At 44.4% G+C, this 14906-nt stretch overlaps 1 long non-coding RNA gene across 2 annotated transcripts in view; it reads right to left on the bottom strand.

Moving 5' to 3' along the window:
- Positions 1-14906, bottom strand: part of LOC132537010 (uncharacterized) — a 276883-nt gene that overhangs the window by 260824 nt on the left and 1153 nt on the right. For both annotated transcript variants that reach the window (XR_009548521.1, XR_009548522.1), the window contains exon 2: positions 13041-13104. This is a non-coding gene — a long non-coding RNA (uncharacterized LOC132537010). The remainder of the gene's footprint in view (positions 1-13040; positions 13105-14906) is intronic.

Raw genomic sequence — 14906 nt, 5'->3', positions numbered from 1 at the left:
ATGACCACTGCATGAAATAGGGGCTAGGCTTGTAGCATCTTTATTATTTCCAATAAAATCCTGGAAGTCTATAGTCATCTCAAAAGGAAAAGATTAAAAGACTCAAAGCTGTAGGTGTAACTGGCTTTAGAGGGGCACTCTGTCAGCTGTCAGTTATGATGATGACCTTTGACCACTGATATCACAGGCCAGGGTCCCTGGCTACAGTGGAATCTTGAGTCTTGAAGACTGAGCTGAACAGTGGACAAAGTGCTGTGCCCAGCTCTCACTTTCGTGTCAAGGAGTGAAGAGTAGAGGATGTCTGCATCTACCAGAAAGTCTTCGAGGCTTTCAGCGTGTCTACGCTGGCTGCCCTGCTTAAGGTAGAGTCTGTTCACATGCCCTGTGTGACCAGCAGAGGAGGAGGAGGGTGGTCCCAGGAGGTGCTCTGTGTGATTCCCACTGACAGAATCTCAGCTTCAGCCCTAGTCATCAACAGTTACTTGTGCTCATGAGATTCCCTTCTGCTGATGACAGAGAGCAGGCTTGACCCCTTAGCATCAGAGTCTTGTGGGCTTATTCCAGGCACAGCCAAGGAATAGCTTAGTACTTCCTTGAGTTGAGAAACATTTGAATGTTTGGTTTATTCTTGGCTGATCATGGGATTCCTGCCCCCCTCCACCCCAAAGTGATGACTGACTTAAAGAAGATTAGAGTCAGTTTTCCAGAATCCTGTTATCTAAGTGTGTATGTTAACCTGAGACCACAATGGAATGACTTCTTCACACTCTTGGATCGATGCTATCTGACCGCTATAGGTCACACATAGATCTGTTTAAAATTATTTTTATGAGAGAGAAAGAGTGAATAAAAAGAAGAGAAAAGAAGAAAAGAGGAAAGAAAGGGGTAGAAGAATGGGTAGGGAAAGAAGCAGAGTTAAAAAGGCTAAAACCGCAGGTGATACTGTGGTTGATTATGCTCTGACAACGCTGTAGACACTGTGCTGCCTTCAGGCCTTGGACCTGTGTCCCTGAGTTGGTTCTTTAAAACATTTTTCATCCTCTCTCCTTTGACCTCTTAGTGTCCCCTTACATTTTTTTATCCTTATATTGGGGGTCAGTGTTAATTCACTACAGTGTGATTTGTTGACACAGGGTGTCTGCAGAATACTCTCACCCCCACTCAGGTCCTCTCCCAGCACCAAGCACCAGGGCCCCAATACCCTCACTCCCCCTCACTCCCTTTAGTGTCTCCTTTCTACCAGGTCCTGAGACTCTGCTACTTTCTTGTCCCCTGACACTGAAGTGACAGGCCCTGTGCCCTCTCCTTGAAGCAGCCCTCCATTACCACCAGCCCTGAGTGACCTCAACTATCACAGGAGCTCTGTCTAGCTCAAGACTCCTGAATTTGGCTACTGAGCCCTTCTGGGGGACTGAGACTCCTCTGTAATGCTCTGTGAGGGCTGACATCAGAATGAGCCCGTGTCCTGCCTGCCAGAGACAAACTGCCCTGAGGGTCTGCTGTGTTGCAGCTCTTCTATGGAGGAGGGCAGTCTGGAAGAGAACATCCTAGTGTTGCCTTATGGCCATATCCAGTTCATGGGCACTGGCAAATTCCAGAAGGGTCGGAAGTGGCAGAAAAGGCAGCTGATCCTATATTCCAACGTGCTGCTCATCTCCAACACAAAGTATGTACCTCCCTCCAAGGAGTTGGTATAATGCACCAAAGTCAAAGACTCTGGGGTGGAGGAGTGGGGGGAGTACACATCCTGGAAAAGGATGACAGAGCACCTAGTGGGGGTTGTATTGTTATTTGAAAAAATCTCAGGGTAAACTGAGAAATGTTATGCATGCACAAACTATTGTAGTTATTGTCAACTGTAAAACATTAATTCCCCAATAAAAAAATTAAAGAAAGAAACACACCCACCATCTCCTCAGGATAAACCCAGATACTCCCAGATTGCTAGGATGCAAGCTAACACTGCTGTGCTCTATTCCCTCTCCAGGTACAAGAGTCACTTCCGAATCAAGTACTTGGCACCCCTGATGGACATGTGGGTGGAAGCCAACATGAGGAAAGCCGTGAGAGCCCGCACATCACTGGTCTTAGGCTGGGCTGACCGCAGCTTCGTGGTCTCTTCAGTAAGACTGCAGCCAGGCCCTGTCTCCTCATGACTCTTAGGGGGAGCACAGCTCCATCTGGGGGTCTATTAGCCACAGGTGCTCTGACCCCCACAAGGACAGCTCTGTGCTCTCCATTGGCTCCCACTGGCTCTGATACAGGCAAACACATGTAGCTGCTAAGCCCTTTGCAGGTGGGGGCCAGGGGATTGAACCCGGGTCCTTGTGCATGGTAGCATGTGCAGTTAACCACCAGCACCACCAAAGGGCCCTAAATACAATTTCTCCTCCATTTAGAAGATTTCCTTGCCAACCCAACAAACTGTCAAAGAGCACCATGGGTCCCTCAGCACCATGACCAGGACAGGACTCCTGGATCACACAGTCCCACCAATAACAATCAATGATGCTGTTTATACTGCCCAGAACTCATAATATGTTTGTGTGAATGTGCATTTTAACTGTTTTTCTCCCCTTCTCTTGGATTTCAGATCAGTTGAGAAGATGGAGCAATGGTATAACGAGCTTTCTGAGTATGTCCTTATTTCATGTATTTCAAATTTTCAAGTTCTCAGAATGCAGAGTCCAAGCAGTCAATGCCCCTCCCCGTTATCCCCCTTCTCTTCATGCTGTGATGGGAGCTAACATCAGCCTGCACCATGTATTAAATGGCCCTGACTTAAGGGCAGGTTTCTCCATGGGCTGGTTCTCAAAGCAAATGAACCTGCCAGAGCTACAGCCCAGGGAGGGTCTGGCCTGGACTCTGGATGGGGTGCTCAGCCCTGGTCTCAGAGACCTGACACCACAGACATGTTTTCTGGCATCTGTCTCATTCTCCAGAAATACATTTGCATACTGTTAGTCTCATTAAGTCTTGCACATATCTTTAAAAACTTGATATCTTGAAAAAACATTGAAAAATGCTGAAATGATTAGCCAAAACACAAGTTCATTTGATAATAGTCTAACAGCTCATTTCTCCTTCTCTCTTTTGGGTCACTGTGGAATCTATTAGCAAAATTTATACTGCCATTCTGGACTACCTGGATATCAACCAAAAGGAGGCAGAACGCACCTGTGTGAGTGTTTCTAAGTCTAGAACTTACATTCCAAGTTCCTGCTTTACACAGAAAGTGGTCTAGAGATGAGGGAAGAATTCAGCACATACCACCCGGAAGGATGTATTTTCCTATTTACACACACTTCTCTATAGACACAAAAAAGGGAGCTTAGACTGAATGCAACCCTATCTTGCATATACAGAGTTGTCTGCATTGCTCCCTGTGGATGTTTTCCTCCTGGAATGGGTGACTCTACTAAGTAAAGAAAAAATAACAACCTCACTTTTCTTTATGCTACTGGACCAAAAGCAAGCTAGGCGGGACCAGGCAGTGGTGTACCCGTTAGAGTGCACATTACCATGCAAGAGGACCTGGGTTCAAGTCCCTGAGACCTACTTGTGGCAGGGAAGCTTCATGAGTGGTGAGGCAGTACTTCAGGTTTCTCTCTCTTTCTCTGCCCCTTTCTCCCCCGTTTCCCTGCTATCAAAGAAAACAAAAAAGAAGAGAATGACAGCCAGGAGCTCTGCGTATCATTTGGTTTCTGGAACTGCAGTACAATAGCTAAGACATTTACTATGGGGAACTAAGACATTCTCTTAACCATATTTTCAGCAGTGACTGAAGAATGGTTAATAAGCTTATCCAAGTATACGGGTAGAGTTCCATGCTCACCCCACTCCAAATCCCTGTGTCTCCCATAAGAGATAACTTCATAGTTCTCACAAACCTTGAGATACATTGGAGCTTCCATTTTGGGGGAGGGCCTGGAGCTGATTATGCTTAATGAATTGAGGAGGTGAGGGCTAAAGAACTGAGTCATGTGAATTTGAACAAAGTAATTCTGAGTATCTTCTCAAATTTGTAAAGGTACTTTTCATTCAGTTAGAGTCTTTCGGATATGTGACCTCGGATATCTTTTCTTTCCCATCTTAAATCTTTCCCCATTTTCAGATATGGGACACCATATTCTTCCCTTGGAGGTTTTTGTTTCTTTGTTTTACTATGGATAGATACAGAAAGAAACTGAGAGGGGAGGGGAGATAGAGAAGGAAAGAGACAGAGTCACCTACAGCACTGCTTAACTACTCATGAAGCTGTCCCCCTACAGGTGGGGCCCAGGGCTAGAACATGAGTCCTTGTCCATGGTAATGTGTGTACTTAACTAGGTGTACTGCCTTGCCTGGCCCTGAGGAGGATTGATTCTTTCTTTCTTTCTTTCTTTCTTTCTTTCTTTCTTTCTTTCTCTTTTTTTTTTTTTTCCAGAGCACTGCTCAGCTTTGGCTTAATGCTTATGGTCATCCAGGGTGTTGTACCTGGGATTTTGGAGCCTCAGGCATGACAGTCTCTTTGCATGACCATTATGATAGGAGATCCCACTATGATATTCTCATAAGTTCCACTTACATATATACTTGACCTATGGATACTGTCTGCATTTCCCTTGTACACTGTGTGCTCTTTTTACAATTCTTTACTGCATTAGAATGGGATCATTTTTAATGACCTATCTCAAACCAATTCCTCCTTAATTTTCATCTTCATTATCAGCTTAGTATGTCAATAATAAGGCTTTCTGGCAGTGTAGTGGCACCCAATCCTTGGTTCTTACACATGGTAAGGTGTGTGCCAAAACAGCTGCAACACCGCCTAGCCCTCTCTCTTTTTTTTATTTCTTCTTTTGCATAATTTGAAATTTGCATCATGTCAGGGTTGGCCTTCACTCTGCAGCATTGATGCCAGTTTCCTGCCTCTTCAAACACCAGGAAATTCTTCTCCTCTAGTGGGGAGAAGATATATTTTTTAAAAGTATTTGATTAGATAGCTGACATTTTAAATTACAAATTACTCTCAACTAAGAGTTACCTGTGTGCGTATCCTGAGACTAGAGAGCATGCAGGAACGAATCCAAATACCCTTGTCATCACACTTCTAAACATGCACTGAAAATCCAAGTATTCATGTAAATCTACAGTGGTGATTCTAAACCACAGTCACCCCCAGGGGTCAAGTAGTTTGATACTGGACACAGGGTGTTCTCTCTCTCTCTCTCTCTCTCTCTGGGAAATGTGTTCTTCCACTGCTCACTCCAAAGGCTTATTGTGACCCTGACTTCTTTCTCTCCCAGGAGTCTGCAGAAACTGGTCAGGGGTCTGTGAGTTCTAGGATGGAAGAAACCACAGAGCCACCTGCAGGTGAGTGTCAGGGCAATCTAAGAGGCTGACTGGAGTGAGACATTAACTACAAAGGCTCAGGGAAAATGGATTCCAGCTTAGCTTCAATACCTTCTGACAGGGAAAAGTGCAAGCAGTAGGCCTCCATGAATTCAACAGACACTGACCAACTACTACTCTGTAACAGGCTCTAATGACAGTCCTTGCTTCTCTACTTCTCTGTGGCAGACAGGACTGCTATATAAAGCTCTTCCTCATGAGGAATTCATTGCATTCCAGGCACAGGGATGTATAAGAGCATCTTCCTCTTTACTTTGTCAACTCTTTTCTTGGGCACATGCTAGGGCAGGGTTTCCTGTCAGACTCTTGGACACAGAGACACAGAGACACAGCCTTCTTTGCACAGAAGGTCCAAAGAAGGCACATGTGTCATCTTCTACAGTGAGGTGAGTCTCTTCATGGTCAGCCTGGACCTAGATGGGAGTTTCTCTACATGTAGGTGTCAAACATCAGCATAAACATGAAGGGGGTCAAACGCCAGCCACTGAGAGGCTTCCACTAGAAGAAGATGACTCCCACAGCCTCACATGTGGAGACCAGCTGGGTTCTTGTACATGCCTCCTGCCGAGTCATACCTCCCTTTTGAAACAAGCTCACGACACTGAAAATCAATCCCAAGGGGGTGGGGAGATTGGCAGGGACCCAGTAGTCCCACAGAAAAACATGCACATCTCCAAGGAAGACACAGCTCCCTTGCCATGCTCTAGCTACATCCTGTGGTCACGATGGGCTCATCACGACCACTTCAGCCTGAACCTATTTTGGATTCCTCTCCATACAGACAGAGAATATCACTATGAAAATGGAATGGCTCCACTACAGGTGACTGAGGACCAGTCACAGGATCAGGAAATCTCTGGCTTGGCTTCCAGCCACCAGGAGTCCTTCCTTTTGGAGCAGCTATTTGAGGACACCCCAGGTTAGTTCCTCCACAAGCCCAGACCTCAGGGCAGGGCCAGCAGAAGAGAGGGTAATTGAACACTTTGCTGCCAGTGCCACCTCTCTGGACATTTCTCCCCTCTTGAAATCAAGCTCATGATACTGAAAAACCAGCCTCACTATGGAAATGGGATCAGAATATACACCAGAACTAATAGTGACCCAGCATGACAACTTCTACTTCCAAGTTTCTAGAGACCTCTTAAGTTCTCCAATAAAAAGCCAAGGCCAGTTATATACACCTTCAAATTCAATCAAAAGTAGGGAGTCCAGGTCTCCTTTCTCAAATCCTCAAAGATTTTCCTGCTAATATGCAGGAATCATGTCATACTCTTATAACTGGGTTTGCTACCTCCATCTGTCCCTCTACAAAGGTTTCAGTTAGAAAGTGGACGCTCGACCCCTTGGTTTTCCACGTCCTTCATGCTCTCACTGCCTCTGCTCTGCTCCCTAGGGCCCCTACTTTGTCCATTGCTAATCCCACTGCTATGATCACAGGTCTCTGCACTGGGGGTGACTCTACATGGACCCTGGGCAGCTCTGTTTACAGAGGCCACCACAAGAGCATCTTGGTGGCTGTGGACCAGAGGGATGACTCTAACACCACCCTCCATGATGTGGAAAGCATCAGGCAGAGCTCTGTGTTCAACCGTCTGCACAGTGCCCCCTCATGGCTGCCTCTGCTAGAGCTCACTGCCTCTGAGCTCAGTACTGAATACCTGATGGGCTGTGGGGACAGGGCCACCCACAAGCTGTCACTCTACAACTATGCCCTGAGCCACCCCATTATCCCCGTGAATCTGGCAGTGGAGGACATCATGGACTGTGTCTATCTGCTACACCAGAAGGAGAAGGCCACCATCACTCAGTTCTCCTGTATCATGTCCGTGTTGTGCACAAGCAGCCACACAGAGCTTAACAAGGAAGACAGGGAGGAGTGAGGCCCTACATCCAAGTCCCCTGATCCTGCTAGAGGTAGACGCCTCCTTCCTGACTGATGCCAGTGGTACAAAGGTGACCAGGCTCCTAGACACACCTCATCTACACCATGAGTCTGGGTGAGCTTAGGCCATGTGAGATTAATTCGAGCAACTAGTCTGTGTGAGACAAAGGTTTCTGGCTGATTAAAACAGGACAAGAGAATCACATCCCAACAATGGCAGGACTTGACTCATTGTCCTGGTGACAGCACATTCTGGGTGGAGGCTGCAGAATCTTGCTGTGTTGAGAGGAAATGTTGACTAGGTTTTAATATATTTAACTCTTCTGATAATAATTCAATTTACCTAATTGCTAGCGATAGAAATTCAGATGGGAGGGAGAGACAGTGGGGGAGAAATTGAGAGATACCTACAGCTTGGCTTTTCGGCTCCTGAAGCTTCCCCCCTGCAGGTAGGGATAGGGGCAAAAACCTAGGTCCTTTTTCACTGTGGCATGTGTGCTCACCAGGTGGGCACCACTTAGTCCTTTCATATATTTATCTCCACGGAGAAATACTCTCTTTGGCTTAACTTATTTCTTCAGGAATCAAGAAGAAGCTAGTATATGACAATGTGATTTAACTAAGACAGCTCTCTGTTTTTCATTTCAGGCATGACAGTAAGACAGACCGATAATTCCAATCCGGGAGAGTGATGCCTCCAGAAAGGCTCAGTGATGGAACATCTCAGGTCTCTCCAAATGGGATTCAGAGAGCCCCCTACCTACAACCTACTCAGCTGATAATGGCTCAGGGCTCCCCTGGCAAATCTACAATCAGTGAGGCCACCTGGGTGTCTGTTGGAATGCCTACACACAGGTTCCCCTTTCTAGAACTGACCCTTTCTTTTCCCTGTTACTTTATGATATCCAACTGAGAACAATTATTTTCTTAATCCTTTGCAGGATTTTGAGTTAGTTCTCAGTCCTGCCATTTATGTGAAAACTTCCTGGTGGAAGACATGAAGCCCTCTGACTAATGAAGTTCTTTTAAACTTTTTTCTAGTGGGGTCACAATGAAAAATGTCAACATCTCACATCCAGCTCATTTCATTTGAGGCATCTTCCTTGATCCCTTCTTACATCCTGCTTTGAAGGTCTTTTCACAGAAATCTCTCTCTTATTCCTTTCACTGTATGTATGTAGTTATAGAGTCTTTTATTGTATTTTCTTGTTGATTGTATTACTATAATAAATATCACTCCCTGACTCTGTACCTTATATGGCCCCTCTCTTTGCTCAGGGCTCATATGAAACCTTGGTGGGCTCCTCTGGGCAGCTCTGCGTTAGCTGAGGTCCCATGTGTCTGCAGGCAGCTCATAGCTCAACTGGATCTATTTTCTGTGTTGCCTGTTCCCCAAATCTCCACAGGGTGGCACCAGCTTCTTCAGTGCCGAAGAAGGGCTCCCATACCATAGCCAGACAGCCACTGAGGTCTCTGCCTGCTTCCCATTTGTCCATGTTCCATGTGCCAGAGCAAGGACATGGCTGAGACTACAGTCAGCCCAGGAGGAGACAGTAGCAGAGACTAAGATGGCGCACTTTGGGCTTCTGGATGGCTGTTACTGTGATCAGCACATTTCACTGAAAAGTTCAAGGTGACACCTCTACTGCCATAGGCCCTCAGCTACTAGCCTTTTAAAGACTCCTTAGCCCAGCACTTCCCAGATAGTCACCAATTGTGGGGACAAATGGTCATGGAATAGCCACTCATTATGCTGACACTGGCATCTGTACACCACATGTAGATCAGAAGGTCACAGGTCAAAACTGGCATCCTGGGGAAACGAAGGTCACTGTTCAACCTGACTGCCCTTTCTCTTTTTAGGAAAACTTAGTACTACACTGCCTACTAAGAACTTTAGAAAATATAACACCCAACATTCTTTCAAGAGAAGTGACATTTTTAAACAAGCAAGTACGCATTTCCAAAATAAAAAGCACACATTTTCTAAAATATCAGAGTATGCTTTTGTCAAAATTTTAAAAAATGAAAACCTGTGTACACTAGGACCACACCTGATAATTATAAAAGTTTAAGGTCAGGAGTTGGGCAGTAGCACAGCTGGTAAAGCACAGGTGGCACAAAGCAGAAGGACCGGGGTAAGGATCCCGGTTAGACCTGCCAGCTCCCCACCTGCAGGGGAGTTGATTCACAATTGGTGAAGCAGGTCTGCAGGTGTCTATCTTTCCCTTCACGTCTCTGTCTTCCCCTCCTCTCTCCATTTCTCTCTATCCTATCTGACAAGGTCAACAACAACAATAACTATAAAAAATTAAAAAGTGCAATAATGGGAATAAATAAATTTTTAAAAGTTTAAACTCTCTGAAAGGAAAAAAAAAGATAGAAACAGGGAGTTGGGCAATAGCGCAAGGGTTAAGGGCACATGGCGTGAAATGCAAGGAGTGGCGTAAGGATCCCCAGCTACCCACATGCAGGGGAGTCACTTCACAGGCGGTGAAGCAAGTCTGCAGGTGTCTATCTTTCTCTCCACCCCTGTCTTCCCCTCCTCTCTCCTTTTCTCTCTATTCTATCTAATAACGAAGACAACAATAATTACAACAACAATAAAGACAGTAACTATTTTTCAATAGTGACCCACTTTTTTTAAGCTACTTATAAATACAATCAACATTATAGTTTCTTTTGCACCTCCCTAATAACAAGTGTAATATTTTTATGTATTTATTGACTACCTGTACTTTTTCTGTACCCTATTCATAATATTTGAAAAACTCTAAAGGCCCATGTGTCGTTTTCTTTTTGATGTTTCATTGTTGTTGCTAATGCTATGGCTCCTGCTCATTAGCTATAGGACTCTATCATCATTATCAGCTGTCATCATTTAATTTAATTTATTCATATATAATAAATATATCATTTATGTTATTTTTATTATTACCTACAGGACTCTAACATCATCATCAGCTGTCTTTATTTTATTTATTCATTTTGAATGTATGTAGAGACAAAGATGAAGAACCAAAGTGCGGAACTGTTCTACTATTTCTAAAACTTTCTGCCATCCCCACCTAGCGAGTAGGGACTGTAGCTGGAACCCGGGTCACCAACATGGCAACTTAAGTGCTCTACTGGGTGACACACTAACTGCCCACTTTTCTCAATTTTTGAGAACTTCCAATAGTCTTGAATACTCAAGATTGTCTCCAGGCATGTCACTCATCTAACTTCCTTATCTTCCACTGACCCTGCTGGGGAGCCAGCATAATGGTTCTGTATGTCAAAGGCTTCCATGCCTGAGGCTCTGAAGTCCCAGGATCAATTTTCAGCTCCACCATAACCCAGAGCTGAGCAGTGCTCTGATCTTTCTCTTTTTGTATCTCTCTCATTAAAATATAAAGAATTGGGAGTTCGCTGGTAGTGCATCTGGTTAAGTGTACATGGTGCAAAGCACAAGGACAGGCATCAGGATCCCAGTTAGAGCCTCAGGCTCCCCACGTGCAGGGGGTTTGCTTCACAGGTGTGAAGCACATCTGCAGGTGTCTATCTTTCTCTCCCCCGTATTCCCCTCCTCTCTCCATTTCGCTCTGTTCTTTCCAACAACGGCTACAACAGTAATAACTACAGCAATAAAACAAGGCAACAAAAGGGAATAAAGAAATATTAATAAAAATATTTTAAAAATATATAAAGAATAGATATATATTTTTAGGGTCCGGGCAGTGACACATCTGGTTGAGCCCACATGTTACAGTGCACATTGAACCAGGTTCAGGCCTCTGATCTCCGCCTGAGTTGGAGAAAGCTTCAAGAGTGGTGAAGCAGGGCTGCAGGTGCATATCTGTCTCTCGCCTTCTCCACCTCCCCCTCCCTTCTAAATTTCTCTCTGCCCTTTCCAATAATAATAGTCTGTTAAAAACATATATATGTACTTTAATTTCTAATATTTAATTGTATGCTAGTCCCAAGACATATGCACAGCTATGTTTATATAGCTATATAGTTGGTAAGTCAAAATATGGAAGCAACCTAAACACAGACAACTAGATAACTATGTTAGAATGGGGCATGGCTGGTGATGCACACAGCTGACACTGCTCTTACCATACACAGGGACCTGGGTTTGAGCCCCTACTCCCCACCAGCAGGAAGGATTTTTAATGAGTGGTGAAGTAGGTTTAAAAGTCCCCCTCTCTTTTTTTTCTTTAATCCCCCCCCCCCCGTGTAATTGCTGTGGCTCAGTGCCTATGCTACAAATCCACTGCTCCTGGAGGGTATTTTTTCCTTTTTTTGACCTTGTTTTTTATCTTTGTTGTAGTTATTATAGATTTTTATTTCTGTCATTGTTGTTGGACAGGACAGAGAGAAATTGAGAGGAGGGGAAGACAGAGGGGGGAGAGAAAGATATGATTAGTGAAGTAAATGAATAAATCAATTAACAGATTTTTCCTCTTTTTGCCTCCAGGGTTACTTATTGCTGGGGCTCAATAAGAATCCACTTTTCCTGGTGGCCTATTTTTTTCATTTTATTGGATAATACAGAAATTGAGAGGTGGGAGTCGGGCAGTAGCACAGCGGGTTAAGCGCATGTGGCTCCAAATGCAAGGACCGGTGAAAGGATCCCGGTTTGAGCCCGGCTCCCCACCTGCAGGGGACTTGCTTCACAGGTGGTGAAGCAGGTCTGCAGGTGTCTATCTTTCTCTCCTCTTCTCTGTCTTTCCCTCCTCTCTCCATTTCTCTCTGTCCTATCCAACAATGACATTGATAATAACTACAACAATAAAACATCAAGGGCAACAAAAGGGAATAAATAAGTAAATATAAAAAAATTAAAAAAAAAAAAAAGAAATTGAGAGATGAGAGGAGGGAGAACGAAGGACACACTAGCAGACCTGCTTCGACTCTTGTGAAGCGACCCCCCTGAAGGTGGGGAGTGGGGTTTGAAACTTGATCCTTGCATGGGTCCTTGTTCTGAGTACTATGTGTGCTTAACCAGGTACACTGCCAGCCCCTTCAATATACATATTTAAAAATATTTTATTATCTTTGTATATTTATTGATGGGATAGACAGCCTAAAATTGAGAAGGAATGGGGGTGATATGGAGGGAGACACCAGCAGCACAGCTTTACCACTCATGAAGCTTTCCCCCTGCAGGTGGGGAACAGGGGCTTGAACCTGAGTCCTTTAGCACTGTAACATGTGCTCTCAACTAGCCTCACCACCCAGCCTCTCCCTCAAAATATTTTTTTCAAGACAGCACTTCTTGGTGAAAAAAATAGGAGACTTCACCTCTCTGGCTAACAACACCATCAAGTGTGGTTAGAGGTGCAGAGGAGCAGGTCTGAGTTTTGTTTTTTCCCTGAGAACATGTAGCTGAAAACATGGAAAATGGGATAAAAAGACACTGGGAACAGGTGAGTTTGGGACAGGGGTATTGATGCCTTTACATTGTGCAATGCCTGTTTTCTATTTTCATTATTTTAATTAAGTATTTTACCTAAAACAAATTACACTGAGATATCAAAACAAATAGAAAGACCCAGCAACTATATTGTTCCCCAGATGTACAAATCAGTATATTCTTTAGTGTACTAAAGAAAACTTTTAGCAAGGCAGGTCTGAGTTTTGTGTCACAGTAAGGGCTGGTCAGGATGGATGAAATCTGTGAAGACAATTAAGCTTAATACTAAACAGCTGCTATTGAGAGAGTTTTGAACTGATATTTTAAATCCAACCATCCCAACTTAAATATTTTGACACTCACCCATCAATGTGTCTGGGGTCTCATTTTCCTTAGAAGTCAGACACATCTGATGCTGTGCAGGAACCTTGAATAATAATTTTTAAAAAACTGGGGTCACAACCCACGTTTCACAGGATCTACTTGAAGAAAACTTGTCTTTAGCTTCCCAAAGGTTCACAAAAAATGAATCAAGTAAAAATGTAAATTCTCTTAGCTCCACAGACTTGACTACAGTTTGAGAGTAAACATTGTTGATTTCAGTAACTCTTGGACTGAGTGCATAAGAACACTATATATTTGAAACACTACTGTCAACACTGTATTTCTTCTTGCACAGTGACTGTTTCCTTGTAAATGACAGATATATATTCTAGCAAACTCAGCACTTTGTAAATCAACTTTAAATACAGATCATAGTTTCAAATACTCCCTTGCAAGGAAATATATTGTATCCATATAGCAGTTAAAGTGCTCCTTAATGTAGGGGGGAGGAGGGAAACACCTTGAAAGTGTGAGCAACTTTCAAGAATAGAGACCAACTCTCAAATGATCAAAAATTAATTAATAACTAGGAAAAATGCAGAGGTAGCAATTACTAGGAAGAGGGTCCCAGGACAGGCTGGGAGTAGGGATGAGAACATCTCCTGAGACGGAGAGAGTGCCAGATTAGGTGATCATTCCAGCCAGATAGGTTCTGTATATGCTGGGATGCTGTCTCTCTGTCTCTCAGTCCCTGCCTTTGCCTCTATCTCTGTCTCCATATATATAAAATCGGGCATGTCATGAAAAATATTTAAAAAGAGAAATGTAACTCTGAACATGATCTAAAGAAATGCTTCCTGAAAAGTCCGATCAAAGTATTATTCTGAGTCTATATGAGAAATAGTCTCATTATTAGTAAGGTACACCGAAGTCATTAAAGGCAAATACTGGGGGCTGTGCCGTACACAGCGGGAGAAGCACACATGGCTCAAAGCACTAGGATGGGCATAAAGATCCCAGTTTGAGCCCCCACTTCCTTATGTGTGTGGGGAAGGTCGCTTGACTAGCAGTGAAGTAGGTCTGCAGGTGTCTGTCTTTCTCTCCCCCTCTGTCTTCCTGTCCTCTCTCAGTTTCTCTCTGTCCTGTCCAACAACAACAGGTATAGCAACAACAACAACAACAACAACAACAACAACAACAACAACAAGGGCAATGAAATGGTAAAAATAGCCTCCAGGAGCAGTGGATTCCTAGTGCTGCCACCAAGCCCAATGATAACTATGGAGGCAAAAAAAAAAAAAAAGACTAAAACTCATAGGGTATACATGACCTTCAGAGACAAGCACATACTCAGTGCACATAGAAAGGGAAAAGAGGAGACTTGGGTGGTAGTGCAGCTGATTATGCGCCCATGGCTCAAAGTGCAAGGATGGGGGTAATGATCCAGGTTGGAGTCCCTGGCTTCCCACCTGTAGGGGAGTTGCTTCACAAGCAGTGAAGCAGGTCTGTAGGTGTCTATGTTTCTCTCCCCTCTCTGTCTTCCCCTCCTCTCCTCATTTCTTTTTTTTTTTTTCCTCCATGGTTATTGCTGTGCTCGGTGCCTCCACCATGAATCCACAGCTCCTGGAGGCCATTTTTCCCCCTTTTTGTTGCCCTAGTTTTTGCAGCCTCATTGCGGTTATTATTGCCATTGTTGACATTGCTTTGTTCTTGGATAGGACAGAGAGAAATGGAGAGAGAAGGGGAAGACAGAGAGAGGGGGAGAGAAAGGTAGACACCTGCAGACCTACAACACCGCCTGTGAAGCGACTCCCCTGCAGGTGGGGGGCCGGGGGCTCGAACCAGGATCCTTACACCAGTCCCTGCCCTTTGCGCCACGTGCGCTTAACCCACTGCGCCACCGCC

Source organism: Erinaceus europaeus, chromosome 2, assembly GCF_950295315.1.
Source record: "Erinaceus europaeus chromosome 2, mEriEur2.1, whole genome shotgun sequence".
NCBI classification, from domain to species: domain Eukaryota; kingdom Metazoa; phylum Chordata; class Mammalia; order Eulipotyphla; family Erinaceidae; genus Erinaceus; species Erinaceus europaeus.
This window is presented reverse-complemented; position numbering and strand designations above follow the sequence as displayed.